This window comes from Phalaenopsis equestris, unplaced genomic scaffold (genome assembly GCF_001263595.1).
Source record: "Phalaenopsis equestris unplaced genomic scaffold, ASM126359v1 Scaffold201709, whole genome shotgun sequence".
Taxonomy (NCBI): domain Eukaryota; kingdom Viridiplantae; phylum Streptophyta; class Magnoliopsida; order Asparagales; family Orchidaceae; genus Phalaenopsis; species Phalaenopsis equestris.
In genome coordinates this window covers 38,550-44,686 of record NW_018221456.1, presented here as the reverse complement: position 1 = coordinate 44,686, position 6,137 = coordinate 38,550, and positions in this window count along the sequence as shown.

The window sequence follows — 6,137 nt, the reverse complement described above, 5'->3', positions numbered from 1 at the left end:
ACCACAACCGACAGGGATATCTCAGTACACACATGCAAGCCAAGACAAGGAAATGATACTATAGATAAAAGAGGGAAGAAACAAGAAAAGGCAACTTCTCCGATCCGGTGCCGGCCAAGAAGTGCTACCGATGCCACGGCTACAGCCACGTAGTATCTAGCTGCCCTACGAATAAGATAGTCAAACTAACAGATTAAGGCATCGTAGAAGAAATTAGCAATGAAGAGAAAGAGGAGGAATAAGGTGAGGAGTTTCAGCTTCCCCCAGATAAAGGAGAGGTGCTTGTAGTTCGATGGATCTTATAGGCTGAAGACACTAGGGATTCACAGTGGCTTCACCACAACACATTCTACACCCGTTGCACAGTGAAAGAAAATGTAAGCAGTCTAATCATCGGTTGAGGGAGTAACAAGAATGTGGCATTGATGAAGATGGTTGAGAAATTGGCACGAGCAACTCAGAGGCATTCTCAATCATATTCACTGACATTACTAAAGAAAGAGAATCAGGTCAGCATCAAACAAAGATGCTTGGTAGAATTTTTTATCGAATGTCAGCTGGAAGACCAGGTGTGGTGTGACGCAGTCCCTATGGATGTGTGTCATCTTTTGTTGGGATGATCTTGGCAAAATGACTGAAGGAAATAACACGACAGATATTAAGGCATGTATTCCTTCATCAAGGATAGAAAACGCATCACCCTCCTTGTTTCAATGGAGTCCGAGGTCACAGGATCCCTTTTCAACAGAACGACGTTAATGGAACAAGTTTTAGTGATAACACAAGATGGGAGGACAGAAACACCCGCCCCAGATACAGGAAAGACAAGGCCAAGGTTACTTTAGGATCACACTGTACCAGCAACACCACTGTCGTGTGAGAAGGGTTGTCTGACTACTCTCACTATACACACAATTGAATAGATCATATGATACTTTGGAAAGATTCACCAGTATAAGCATGATCGCGCTCTTTATAGTCATTCTTTTTTTCTTGGTACATGCGCTTCTACTTGTTGATCTCCTTTCCCACCTCTACGTGGAGCATATCTTGCACCCATTCCTTGGCATCCTCAATAGTCTCTGATGTCAGCAAGAGCGGTACCAAGACAAGTGGAGTGAGAAGGTTGTGCCCGTACACGTAGTCTGACTCGCTGATCTATTATAAGCAAATTCAACTTGGGCTAGAATTAGATCCCACTGCTTAATAATTTTTTGCCACAAAGCACCTCAAAATATTCCTCAGACTACTTTTCACTACATCCGTTTAACCGTTAGTCGATGGGCGAGCTGTTGAAAGAAATTAAAGCTTAGCGCCAAGCTTTCCCCATAGGGCCCTCCAAAAGTGACTCAGAAACTTCACACCTCGATCGAAAGTGATGGTCCTGGGTATCCCATGTAGTCTCACGATCTTTCTGAAGTAACACATTTAAAGTCCTACATCCGCCCTCTAGTTGTGACCATATGACAAATTCTGCAATGCTTGGCATGTCGCTCCACATCTCTCGTTAGTCATGGCCACAAAAAAAAAATTCTCTCATGAGTGAGAGAGTCTTAACCTTTCCTAAGTGTCCTACAAGCCCTTCACTGTGACTCTCTTGAATAATGGATTCTCTCAGTAAGCATCGAGGGATACACAACCTATTCTGGTGAAATAGATAACCATCGACCTTCTGATACTCCCTGGTAGATCTCTCACGACACTACTCCCATATCACTCTGAAATCTTCATCTATCCAGTACAATTCCTTCACTATCTCATATCCTACGAGTTGAGTCTGCATGGAAGTGATCAGCAAATGATAGTGCTTCAGTGTGTCAGCTATCCAATTCGAGCTTTCCGCCTTGTGCTTAAGCACAAACTAGAATAATGCCAAGAACTCCACCAAGGACGCATGTTGGCCCTTCAGTTTATTCTAACTGTTCAAGAACTTCAAAGCCTCTCGTCAACAGACAGTGTGACTCCGGTGATTAAGGGCTTTCACGATCACATAGAATTTTTTGTCGTATGTTGAATATATCCCAAAACCTAATGAGCAATAGTTAATAGAGGTAGGTAGTCTTTTGATGAGATAAAGTACTAAAATTTGTCATTGATGTTTGGTTTTAGGTCTAAAGATGTGATGTGAAAGTTTTGGTGGACTGTTAAAATATTTAAGAGGTAATGGTAGCTAAAATACCAAGATTAGTCTGGATAAAACTAGTTTGGGCTGATTTGAAATATCTCTTTCGAAAAATAACTTAATAATAAGTAAATGGTCAAAAATGATTACTGGTTGTCAGTTTAGGATGTATACTTATGATCTACAGTAGATGGGTGGGTTTCAATGAGTTTACAATGGTGTTCAGGGTTAGGGAACAAGACCAGATTTTAATATGCTCTGGCTTGGCCATGAGATTTGAAGAGAGGTTTGGAATGATTATGAGGTTTTGGTTATTGATTTATTTATATTATAAGAAGCGTAGGATGTGAATGAAGAGTGGTGAAGAGTTTAAGAGCAAGTGTTTTGGAGGATGATGAATAACATAGAAGAAAAGCAAAAATAAATACGTAATCTCACCACAGAAAAGACAACACTTGAAGCTACCAAGCATCAAGCAATAAGAGAAATTTATCACTCAAATATTTTATTTAACAACTGATCCAAAGCATTACATATTTGCCTTATTTATAGATATTATAATGATAAAAATTCAATAAAAAGAGGAACTTTTAAAGGGTGGAGGGTGGTGGGTGGTCATTAATGAAGGAAGTTGCTAACCACCTTCGAAATTTTGTTTTTTTTATGAACAACCATAAAGGCCGCCAAATTTCAAAATACAAACATTCTAGAAACTGATATTGAAATATAAATAATAAACTAAAAAATCAAATATTTCTTCTTGATATGGCTCTTGTGATGGGTCTTGAATGGGCTCTTAATTGGGCACTTTTCTGGGCTCTTATAAGTGGACCTTTAAACTTCAATTTGAGGAAGTGCTATATCAACTCCCTCAAGCTCAATTGAACTCTTCTCCGCAAATTTGAAATCTAAGAGGTCTTGTACTAATTATGGGGCTAAAGTTTCCAAATCAGTGTCGGTCAGCCATGTGTCTTCAATGGGTGTCTTACTCTTCCAATGAACTAGAAAACGATGCTCAGCAGCTGGTTCAAGGGGGGTGCTTCATCCGTGATGATTCAGTCAACTTCAAGAAAAGATGGATTTTGCAAATGGGGAACTATATCTCCTGGAAAAGAGTTAGTCTGAACAATTGATTAACTTATTCACATGATATAATATCTTCAATATTAATAACAGGATGGATTAGCATATCAGCGGGTAAATCAAGATGATAAGCATTAAATCAATTTTTCCTAAGAAATTCAAAGGGGTCACAAGCCCTTGCATGTAATTTCTTAAACTTCGTGGTGTGATCCACTGAGGACGAATGTGAATCAAAACATAGACTCATTTAAATTCTTAGGTTGACCTATTATGATTTGCCTTAGAAGCATAGTGGTCATTACTTAAAGTAATTTGTTTTCTTATGGTTTATGGATGGCTTGAAAATCTTTGGCAAATGAAAATTCATAATCAGTGAATGCATGAGGTGGGAGGTCAGCTATACCAATGGGTTGTTTAGGATTTTGGCGACAAATAATTTCAAAAGGTAAAGTTTTGGTTGTCCTAAAAATAATACTATTATATGTAAATTTAGATATAAGTAGATGCAAGTCCTAATTTCTTAAACTCTTTCCTACAAGGCATCTTAAAAGATTTTTTAATGTTCGATTAACTACCTCAGTTTGGTCATCTGTTTGAGGATGAAAGACACATAAAATTTCAAGTTTGTGTTTAATAACTTCCGAGGAGTTTTCTAAAAATATGAAACAAATCGAACATCATAGTCGGACATAATGGTTGAAGGCAAGCCATGCAGACGTCCAATTTCCTTAAAGAAAGCATCATTGGTTTTAGAGCATGGCAAGAAATGGGTCATTTTTTAGAGCAATCAACTACGACAAATACTCTATCACGTCCTCGATTTGTGCGGGATAATCATAAGGTAATATCAATGAAGAGATCTTCTCAAGGCCTATAGGGTACAGACAATACAATATATTAACCAAATTTTTGTTTAATGACTTTTATTTGTTTACAGGTCAAACATGGGGCTACTAATTTTTAAAGATCTCTCTTAATTGAAGGCTAATAAAAATAACTTTCTATTAAATAAATGGCCTTATCCTTTCCAAAGTGTCTGGCTATTCCTCCAGAATACAGCTCGGAACATAAAAATTCTCTAAGTTCTAGGAATACAAAGTTATTTTCCCTTATACAGATATCCATTGATAACAGAGAATATTCTTTGAAAAGACAAAGATTTATCTATGCTTTCCATATAAATTAGATTAAAGTCATGACACATAAGGTGCTCATCTTTAATTCGATCAAATCTTAGAATTTTTAGTTCTAAAGAGTTTATAGTTAAAGTCACCCTAGATAAGGCATCAACAAATTTATTTTCAATTCTAGGTTCATGCTTGAGAAGAAAAGAATAATCTTGAAGGAATTCAACCCATTTAACATGTCTATGACTTAACTTTCGTTGAGTATTAATTTGGGGGCATGATAATCTGAGTTAAGAATAAATTCCTTATGTAAAAGGTAATGACGTCAGTGTCTCAAAAATTGAATGACAACATAAATTTTTCTATCATATGTCGAATATCATTATTTAGGCTCATTCAATTTCATATTAAGGAAAGCAATTGGGTGATTTTATTGACTTGAGATTCCACCAATTCCAATGCAGAAGCATCACAAGGTACCTCACAAAGCTTTAGAAAAATTAGGCAGCCAAATATAGGGGTTGAGGTTATTAAAACCTTAACCTTAGCTGACGCTTTTTATGTTGCAGAAGTCCAACGAAATTTCTCTAGTTTTGAATCATCAGTTATTGAGACAGTTGTACTAAATACTTTGATGAATCTCATATTAAAAGCAGTTAGGCCATGATAATTGTACACATAGTGAAATTCTTAGGTGAGGGTCAGCATAATATTGCCTAAACTTTGGAAGGGTCAGTCTTGATTCCAGCACTGGAAACAATAAATCCTAAGAAAATTACCTCAGTTTGTAAAAAGAAGTATTTATTCAAGTTGATGTACAATTATATTTTTTCTGAGGGTTTCAAATACTTCCCTAAGACGTTCAAAATGGTCTATCTCAATTGGGCTAAAAATCAAGATATTGTTAAAATAGACAACCAAGACTCTTCCTATAAAGGTTTCAGGATAATGTTCATTAACTTTAAAAACGTACTCGGAGCATTTGAAAGTCCAAGAGACATCACCAAACCATTCATAAAGTTCATTGATGGTCTTTTGATGAGATAAAGTGCTAAAATTTGCTATTGATGTTTGGTTTTAGGCCTAAAAATGTGATGTGAAGGTCTTGGTGAAATGTTAAAAGATTTAGGAGGGAATGATGGCTAAAATACTAAGACTAGTCTAAATTAGGCTAGTTTGGGTTGATTTAAAATATCTCTTTAAAAAAGTGGCTTAAAAATAGGTAAATTATAAGAAAAAATTATTGACAGCTAGCTTAGGATGTGTTCCCATGATCTACAGTAGATGGTTGGGTTTGGATGAATGATGGATAAAATACCAAGATTAGTCCAGATTAGGCTAGTTTGGGCTAATTTAAAATATCTCTTTAAAAAGGTGGCTTAATAATAGGTAAATTGTTAGAAATGATTATTAATGGTTAGCTTAGGATGTGTACTTATGATCTGGAGTTGATGGGTGTGTTTCGATGAGTTTACAATGGTGTTTAGGGTTAGGAAACAAGACTAGGTCTTAATATGCTCTTGCTTGGTCAAGTGCTATGAAGATAGATTTGGAATAGTTATGAGGCTTTGGTTGTTGATTTGTTGATATTATAAGAAGCTTAGGATGTGGATGAAGAGTGGTGAAGAGTTTGAGTGTAAGAGTTTTTGAGAATACCTAACCTCACCAAGCAAAAAATAAAGATAAATACCTAATCTCACCAAATAAAAGGCAACACGTGAAGCCACTAAGCACCAAACAATAAGAGAATATTCTCACTCAAATATTACATTCAACAACAAATTCAAAGAATTACATTAAGCCCT